This window comes from Ascidiella aspersa, chromosome 5, assembly GCF_963924565.1.
Source record: "Ascidiella aspersa chromosome 5, kaAscAspe10.2, whole genome shotgun sequence".
Lineage (NCBI taxonomy): Eukaryota > Metazoa > Chordata > Ascidiacea > Phlebobranchia > Ascidiidae > Ascidiella > Ascidiella aspersa.
This window is the reverse complement of record NC_139451.1, coordinates 24,151,269-24,161,902: the sequence shown is the minus strand read 5'-3', so window position 1 is coordinate 24,161,902 and position 10,634 is coordinate 24,151,269.

The window sequence follows — 10,634 nt, the reverse complement described above, 5'->3', positions numbered from 1 at the left end:
GGAATTAAAATATTTTAAAATATAGATATCACTGATAAGGGTTTTATGTTCCCAAATCTGACAACTACCATAAACAGTCATTTACCAAGTAAATTGGGTTCCACTTCATTCCAGTCAAATGCTGTTAACGGAGCACAGAAATCAGAGTTCTTGTTGTTGTTGAGTAAACATTTCAAACTAGTTTCGTTATCACGCACCTAAAAAAGCAGATGTTGTACCTTAGCATTAAAAAAAACTCAGTTAAGGTAGATCAGCTATTATAGTCACTTTGCACATAACCAATAAATGACAAAAAATGATGAGTAGTAGGTAAAGTGAAAAACAGTAAAATGAGGAAACTTTGCTACATTACCTATAATGTACCATAGAACAGTTAACTTTTTAAGATGTATACCCAGTTTAATATGTTATTAGTTTAGAGCACTTGTCAATTTTCATTGAAAAATTTCCTTCAAATGACAATGCAAAAAAGTGATGAGTTATGTAAAAATGTAGTTTCGGCCGTAAATAATAATTTTCGGACACTCTACGTCGGTCATGTTCAAATGGCAGATTGCGATCCGGTTCCGGATCTTTTCAGCGATTTGTGCGGATCTTCTAATATGTAGTCTTGAAAAAATAAACTTTCCACAGTGTTTTCATGTGAATACGAATTGTCAGTGTTGATGAATTTTGTAAATAATCAAGCATAGAACGAGACTCCCAAACAGTGGCGTATCCAGAAGGGGGGTTTGGGGGGCTCGGACCCCCCCTTTTCGTAAGTGACATTATCGTTTTTTGTTCGTTTTTGTCGGAGTTTTACTCACCGTCCGAAGCTGCATGTTTTTAAATGTAATTGGCTCACGCGTCTTAAGCTAATGCGAAACCAAAATCAAAAGCAAAACGCCATTTTTCGTCTTTTGTTTGGTCGACCGTAGTTTTTCTCTTTCGCCTTTTGTTATTCGTTCGGGTTGGCTAATCAGCAAGTGTGTGTTCGACAATTAATAATATAAATCAAGCGGTTTCCGCTCTCTGAAAACGTCGAGTTAGACGGTGCTGATGTTTCTCGCTGTTTGTTGTCTGCGTTAATATCAGATGTTGGTGTAAGACTGGGGTCGGCAACCTACTGTATCGGGCCCGTCGCCTCTTTGACAAACTATACACGAGTTCATTTGAAATACTTTTTGACTATTTTAACTACGCAAGTGCGAAATTTTTTCGCGCTTCGCGCGAATGATCTTACTACGTCCCATTGTTAACGTTTTGATGCTGTATTTTGAACTAGATCAGCGCTTCTTTACCGTTGCGCCGTGGAAAGCTGCCAATTGCGTCGCGGACAAACCGAAAACGTATTCAAAAATATTTGACATATATTTTTTAACATTTTTCATTTTCGGCAATGTAATAAAAACTTGCAAGAAATTTCAAAGAAACGCCGTTATACCAAAAAAAAAATCGCTTTTTTTTTTCTTGTTTATGACGTCATTACCATCGCTATTTTATGACGTCCTATCCGTCACTATTTTATGACGTCATTAACGTCAGACGAAAAAACAACGGGGAATTCCCTAAGTTGAAAATTCGTAACCCCCCCCCTTTTTGAATTTCTGGATACGCCCCTGCTCCCAAATGCTAATTTATGTGAGCGTTTAAGGATATCAGTAAGCGACAGAAGCCCCAATTTAATGCTGTTGTAAGACCTAAAGTTTGAAACATGGGGTCGGTAACCTACAGCCCCCCCACATCCGGATGCGCCCCGCTAATGTAATTCATTCGGCCCGCCGCCTTGACTATTTTAACTATGTAAGTTTGAAAACTTTCCCCGCTTCATGCGAATTTAGATGCTGTGTTTTGAACTAGATCAGCGCTGCGTTACCGTTAATGGAAAACGCATTTAAAAATATTAGACATATATTTATTAACATTTTTTATTTTCAGGAATGTAATAAAAAACGAAATTTAAAAGAAATGCCGGTATACCTAAAAAAAAATTGCACTCGCTTCGCATGCCAGGTGCGCCCTGACTTAGAAAGGTTACTAACACTAAACAAGATTAACTATGAAAGTTATCGCCTTCATTTAAAGAAGTTTTATTACACTTTTAATTAGTAGGCTACTATGGATGACGAAGTTTGGGCTCGAATTTTAAACCAAACAACGCCTTTTCTCTCGCTTTGCGCCAACACTTTACTGCCTCCTTAAATGTAATTAAACACACTTTTAAGTGAAAAAAAGATCCAAGGTCCGCCTGATTAAAAGTTTTTCTAACATTTTAATAACACAATTCTCAGTTAACATTTTGTGCGGCCAACAAAGAACTTTCTGAGTTTGGTGTTGGCCCGGGACGAGAAAAAGGTTGCGGACCCCTGGTCTTAAGCAATTCATCATTTTTCTCACTAAAACAATCTTGGTGCTGTAGCACACTTCACCTTTGACTTTTACAAAGGTATCAATATGTTGTAGGGTACCTTTACATAAATAAAGCACCATAAAAATTAAAGCGTGTCCAATATGTTTACTATTGGTATTTGGTGGATCATCATGTTGTTAGGTTTGGCTGTAGTGGATCATGGCAAAAATCATTTGAACACCCCTGCTCTACGTATTATTTTTTAGGCACTGTGCACACTGTTTTGTCAAGAGCAGCAATATGGTAAGTAATGAGAGAAACTCCGCTCATTATATTGACCTCTGGTTAGGGATTGGGTCTCAAGATTTGGGCAGCAAATTTATAGAGAATATTTTGCTATCATACATAAAAACAGATTTACCAATTTCTGTCATATAAGTCGAAATTTATGTAATTATCATCATATCAACCTATAAGTAATTCAAACTTATCACTCTCCATAAGCACAAGTAATCACCAGTCACTTCTGGTTGCCAGCAAATCTGGGTATAAACCAGGGCTGCCACTCTCAAAATAAAAAAAAACACTAGATTGGACCATAAAAAAACACTAGATCCGGAGAAAAACCACTAGATTGTTATCGCGACAACATATTTCCATTTTTATGTTGATTTAACATCTCCAGACGTTTAATCAATATAAAAACAGACTATTTTTTAAGTCTGTGTGCCATAATTGCGTTATTAAAGCTACTATTTGCTAAATATACACAACAAAAGCTCTGCTTTTATTACCGTTTTTTGTTGAATATTAAGGCACCTACTTAAAAAAATGTAGCAACAGTGGTTTTGAGTTTGGCAGTATTCTTCTTTTATGCTTAACACTGTCTTCATACGGTACATTAAACGCCACTTGTGTTTGGTTGTTTTAACTTTATATAGCAAGCTTGGCATATTGCTGAATATCTATGAGTCTTGTCCGGTTTCAGTCAGGCTTTAAATTGTCATTATTCTAATTCACGGTAAAACAGGCGATAAAAACATGTTTTTTCGTGGTGGAGTTACATCACACTCCGACTATGATATCAATTGAACTGTAAAGTACAATAAAAGGGCCAATCGCAAAGATTGGGTTCGGGCCCTGGGGGCAGTTCTATTCACTATAAATGAGTATAACTGACCCTGGGGGTCCTAGCCAGAGATTGCTAAAAATTCCTCCCTAAGACCCTAAAGGCCGACTTTTTGAAAGATTTTTTTTTATTTTGCCGGCTAATTTATCAGCTTTACCTATACCCTACCTAGACCTGCTCCTTCCTCTCACTCCCCTCTTCTCCCTTTAGCACCTTTGGTTGGCATTTGGCAAGCGGTGATTAAATAGGCCCACACCCTACAGAGCAGCACTACAGCTGTACAAACTTCTAAATATAGTCTGCTGTCCGACACTAACAGTAATCAGTATAGAAACTTGTTATTAACAAGCATTGAGCCATCGACGATCACCAAACACGATCAGGCTTTTACATTAGATTTAAAAAAGGGAATTTTTCATTCACTTTACCATTTTTAACAATGGAAGCCGGGAAATAACTTAAAGTTTATTACTCCATTTCAAGATTATAAAAACCACTAGATTCTACAAGAAAACCACTAAACCACTAGATTATTTCAAAAACCACTAGGAGTGGCAGCCCTGGTATAAACCCCTTAAGCGTCAGGCAGGGGCATATCCAGAAATCCAAAAAGGGAGGAGGTTACGAATTTTTAACTTAGGGCATTCCCCGATTTTCCGTCTGATGTTAGTGACGTCATAAAATAGCGACGGGTATAACTTCATAAAATAGTGATTGTGATGACGTCATAATTAATAAAAAACTAATTATAAACCGTCCATTAACGTCTATACATTTATATCCACCCGAACCCAAACGCTAACCTGTACGCTACGGTAACACAAAAAAGGTTAAAAATCAGATGACAAATGCAAAAGTAGGAAAATTAAATTCAACCATATTAAGCCAGTTACCACCCAAACTTAAACGCCTCGATGGGCCATAACTACTGACTAAACTAATGCCACAATTGTAGAGTACCGGCATTTTCAAAAAATGTATAAAACTAAGTAAAAAACATTAAATCAGTTAATGCAGTAGGCCTATTTGTTTAAAGCAATTTTCAACCTGCTACTCTAGCTTAAAAAATTGTACAACTGTCAACAGATCTGCATAATTACAAATTACAATACGGTGTATTGCTAAATTCATGATATTACTTCCAAAACTGAGTTCGGTCCACGAATATACCAGCCTACGTAATGTAATAGTGCCAGATTGGAAACTTTGGATATTCCCCGAGGTAGATGGTTTTGCACTGAAAAAAATGGGTGGCTAACAATAAAATTCCGATTTAAAACTTGCGCGGCTGAAGATAAATCACTACCGACCGAAAGTTGTAATAAAGCTGCGAAATTATATTAAACTTACAGCGTTCATATAATACTTAAAACACTGCGCAATTTTTGTTTGGTGTGCGGGCGCAGCGCGCAGGTAAACATTTTTATAAGTTGGATAATATTAAATGAGATATTAGGTGCATCTACTCCCCAATCTACATTGTTTTTCTATGTTTTAGTAGTGATTAGTAACAGACTAAAACATATTTTTATGTAGGCTTGCCATTTTTTAGAAAGGTAAATCCGGGACGCACATTGAAACTGTAAATAAACTTAATGTAAACTAATACGAAATAATTTAATACAACTAATTAACTTAACGGTGTTGCGGTTTTTTTATATTTTGGCAGGGAGTATTTTCAGGGCCCTATTTTTGAGGTGGTTGTCTAAGAAATTTAAATTGTAACCGAAAGTAATTTTCTGTACCGGTAATGTGAACAAAAATGAGTTGGGTAAATACGTTCTACAAGTAAAATAGAATGCGGCCCTCGTGAAAGCAGCAACAATATTAGTCCGTTCATGTTGGCAAAGGCGCTGTGTCCATAACAAATTCGTATTCCCCGGACAAAACCATTCTCAACAATAGGCAAAATGTAAGATTCCATCAAGCTGGCCTTTAAAAATGATTACATATTATGTTGTACTTTGCGTAACTAAATGCTTTCCCACAAATGGAGTCACATTCTTTACCCTGTGCAAAATTTTGCGCGGTCCCCTACTTCAAGAAGTTCTTAAACCTAAATGGAATTAGTTTAAGTAAGGCAATATACGTAATTTGATTTTTATTTCCACGCAGTTAATTGCTATTAAAGTTTTTATACAATGCAACAAAGTATGTAAGCAAAAGCAATTTTGCAACTACTCACATACGTAAAACTTTTAAGCAGATACGTAATCTCTGTACCACATTGCGTTGAACGTATAGGTAAAATCTCGTTTGAAACTGAAAATTGGTTACTATTGAAACCGTCGCATTAAATGCGGAATTTTGCGAACTCAACCTAAATTTTGCGCGGTACCAGACATCAAGAAGATTTTAAACATATAAGTCTAAAGTTCGAAACATTAAAAAAAATGATTAAGGCAATCAGTATGATGACTTTAATTTGATTTGTAAATATGAAAACCCGCGACATTTATCGATATAGAATAACTAACAAACGTTAAACTTTAAGTTGTAACAGCAATTGTTTACACTTGCGTAATTCAAGCAAATAATGCCGGCACCAAACTGCGTCATACGTGAAAAAAAATCTTTGAACATAAAAATTGCTTAATGGTGACCGGGTTGCGACGGCGCTCGCTTACATTCCTCAAAAAGATATCTCCCAGCACCCGCCGGATAATATCCATTTAAATTTGTTTACTCACCACACACAAAAATTAACTATAGCCCCAGCAACCTCACCCCCAGAAAAATATTTCTGAACACTCGCTGGAAAAATAATTATTTTATGTTTAAAAGTTTGCTTGACAGCCTTATCAACCAAAAATGAAAAGTAAAAAGTATTACTTAGTTTTGAGAAAGAATTGCTAAAGGGCTAACTAAAAAGTTTTCACATTTTTTTTTTCATTTTGGTTAATCTCAAATTGAAAAATCCGGGACAAGTTGGTTAACCGGGCGGGACACTAGGACAAGGCGTCGAAACCGGGACTGTCCCGGCTAAACCGGGACGTATGGCAAGCCTATTTTTATGACATGACATGAAGTAGTTCAGGGTGGCACCTTTGTAAATTTTACTATGTTTAGCAAATAAAAAAGAAAGTTGTTCAGTGACAGTTTAACAGCATATAATTTTTAATCATTGCAGCAAAATATATTAAAGAAAATTTTATTTCTTAGGCATCCCAGGTCAACTTGTCTTCGAAAGTGAGGGGTTTGGTTTTCCTCTTTTTATGTCATCTTTTTATGTCACGTGTATAGGTTTGACAATGAGAAAATGATAACACGTAGTATATAAAAGTTGCTAAAACCATTGTTTTACTTTTACGTGATGTACAGAGTCATATATTCTTTGTTTTCCAAAGGCATGCTCGATATTATTGTTTGCAATAGAGCGAAAAACACTGCATTAGGCTTACTCGAAAGCAATGCTCCGCAACTGGTGTGACGCGAAATCATGCCAGATGTGCCGTGACGATACCGCAGGTGTCAGGAGTATAAATACACAGCAATTATTTCCTAAAGCAGAATAATATCTTCAGTGCCTTATTGTATCAAGACCAACGACACAATAAAGCCAAGTGGGCTACAAAGTAATAACGGCGACGGAATAAGAACTTTAATCGTCTCAAAAAGACATAAACACGCCGGAATGGATATTACCTCGTCGGAATAAGACCTAATTGGGCCGAATAACGCCTGAAACTCTGGGGAGCGGGTATGGGACGATCGGGGGTCATCGGTCGGGCATCTAATGTTTTGGGGTCGATGCTTTGGCGCTCTATTTTGAACGCCACTGCCCCTGTTTTGGGTTAGTGTTGGGTAATGTGTGGGGTTAGAAATTAAGTTAGGGTTGAAATATTAGAGTACAATGATAAATTTACGGGTTGGGTTTGCGGTTAGGTATAAGGTTATAGTCCTATAAGCCTTATTCAGGGTTTAGGACTTAAGATTTAAACGTTATTAGGCTACGACTATTTAGGTATTAACCCTATTTTGGTCTTATTTCGAACAGTGTTTTATTCCATCGTTAATGTTGTTCTAATTTCGGTCTTATGGATAAAGTCCCTTTGGTCGTCACTGCAAAATCAGAATGTAAAATAAGGCGCGTTTTATCATAATTAGCGACTTTTTCTCTGGGCAGCCTAAGATATTTGCTTTGTTGTCAATTGTCGATTTTTTAGCTCTGTTAGTGTGCTGCAAGTGAAAAAAGATTGCTGAGCACTGCTTTTAAGCAGGGTTTCTCAAAATTTTTCGGACCACGGACTACTATTTGTGAATCTGTTTTTTCGCGGACCACAATACAAAGCAAAAAATAAATAAAACCAAATTTTATGTATTTACAAAACTGACAACATAATGGGACGGATGAGATTGCTTCCCTCTGCGTTTTTATTACATTTCGAAAAAAAAAATGTATGTCCAAAATTTGGAACACGTTTTTCGTTTGTACGTGACGCACTTTGGCAGTCAGTCTTCCACAGCGCAAGAAGCGCTAATCTAGTTCAAATGACAGCATCATAACGTAAACAAACCTGATGTATAAAGATCGTTAACGCAAAGCGCGAAAATTTCCGCGGACCACAGTTTAGGAAACCCTGCTCTAAAGTGTTAACCAAAACATTAGCCATAACGGGCTTTGAATTCAGACAGGTGTGCGAGATTTATTTAGAATAGACTCCCGCAATTTGACCAAATATGAATGACATCATGGTCAGAATTATCTAAGTTTTAATAACAAGATCAAAAGAGAACTAACACCAAATAATCAGAATAAGGTTTAGGTCGGAATAAGATTTTAAAACCTGTCAAAGTAAGAGCTTAACGGCATGAATAAGATCTAAGCTTTTATCTAACCCCTAACCACGCCTAGTAACTTAACCACTAACTCATTGCCCAGCCCTTAATAACTTTCACCATTTGCCCACCCCAAACAGTGGTCTCCGAACGGCGTAGTCAAACTACGAGTTTTAACGTCGATGCCGTATCGACTGATGCCACATTTTGCTTGGATTTCAGGAGTTAACCGAAAGTACTGCTGGCGCATGTCATACGGTGTATGGAGAAACTTACTTTCGGATTTTTGCTTCATTTTTTCATTGTAACTGGTGTTCAAGTTTATTATCTGGTCTAATGTTCATTTAGTTACGGGTCTAATTTTTTTTTCAACATTACTAATTGTTTTCTTTAATTGTATAAGAACGATCCTGTAAGACTGAAACCAAGTCATATTGTCACACAAGCTTTATCAGTTCAAATATTGCAAGCGGACAGCAACTCACAGCGACCACCAGGTCAATCGTTATTACATTATTTCATCAGTTTCCGGAAGAAAAATATTCCACTTAGGTGCGAAACATTAGATTAGCCTTTAACCAGTCGATCACTCTCCACCCCATCTGTATATGAGTTATTTTGTCAACAAGGTCCGTTTTTACTGCGGCATTCTTGAGTGCAGTTGAGTGGTGGGAAAACAACAAGCGACGAAGCACTTATAAAACTGCTAACACCTAACTGTTGAACTTCAACTTGGTGAAACGAGGTAGCCCATAGGTATTTCATAAAAAACGTTAAGTATAATATGCCTACTTGGCTGTACATAGCCAGCAGAGAATTTTATGTTTATATATCGGGTAATATCGGGTTGTTTATTGACATCATACCAGCAACTTTATGTGTATTAAAGGCACTAGTTGTTAACTACAACACTCATCTCACAAACGTTGCTTAGCAAGCAGACACCCGTTTTAAAATGTTTTAAAAGGCGCCACAAGGCATCGTCAAAGACATATAAGCTCCAGAAACTTGCTGCTATCGTTCAACGTGCGCAAAAGGAATCGAGTGTTATAAGAATGGTGAAACTGGTGCGCGCGAAGCGCAAAAAATGTGCGTATTGAAACTAGGTATAGGTATTTCATAAAAACGTTATGTATAATACGCCTATAATTGGCTGTAAATAGTCAGCAGAGAATTTTATGTTTATATATCGGGTTATATGGGGTTGTTTATTGATATCATACCAGCAACTTTATGTGTATTAAAGGCACTATAGCCGTTGACTACAACGCTTTATCCCACAAACGTTGCTTAGCAAGCAAACACCCCGAGTAATAAAAGCATGTTAATTGTTAACTAAAACGAAAACGCCTCCCATAGCCTAACCTGAACTTGGCTCAAAGGAGTACAGTCACTCGATTGAGCAGAAGTGGCTTGTCGCATTTTTACTTTGGTACAGGTATAGCTGTTATAAATCTGTGTATCTCCTTTATGAATTAGATATTTAGTCCCACAGTATTACTATGCAGTAGGCCTACAGGACCAATGTTGTGAGGTCATGTGATTTGTCGTATTGTGACGGGTTCTCTTTTGGGCGAAAATCTTTAGAAAACCTGTACTCAAAGATTAGATAGGTTGGATCTAAGCCTTGTTTAACGAAATTCTGAACAACGGGAGTGACCGATTTAAAACCAGAAATATTCTTTTAACTTGATTTGATTGGAGCGATTGGAGCAACAGAAAGTTGAACTTCGTGTCAGACCCGGTTACCACAATCTTTTAAACAAGCCATAACAAGTGGCAAAACGCCTTTGTTTTATATATGGCCACATTAACATAGCGTTAGTCTGGCGGTCGGTGTCCAATAATTTTCTAGGAGCACCTATAACACCACTTGCATCGCACCAATTTAATTGAGTAACTTTAATTAAATGTATTTGATTAACTGTTTTCAACTTAGCCTATTGTCTTCAGATTGTCTTCAGGGCGAACAACAAGACTAGTCGTAGTTATTGAAGCAAATAATTCAAATTAGACCTCAGTATGTAATGACTTTTCGAAAAAAAGCACGTCAACTTTTGCAATATAAAACAGTTTAAGATATTGCTAAGGTTCAGTATAAGAATGTTTTTAATAGTTTAAGTTTCAATTTCGAGGTCAATTACCTGACTGGAACTTGGCTTGCTATACGATAATGGATTGGAATATAGAACTTGTCTAATATTTAGAAAATTACTTGGCGTCTACTTAAGTCATTTTGAAATGACTTGTACATTAGTTCCAATATTAGCGTTTGTCCAAACTAATTTAAGACTTATTTTAACGAATAAAATTAAGCAATACGTGTTGATTAAGGCTTTTCACCATACATTTTTTGCAGTGGCGCACCAATAAAATGTTTTGCGGTTGTCTCAAATC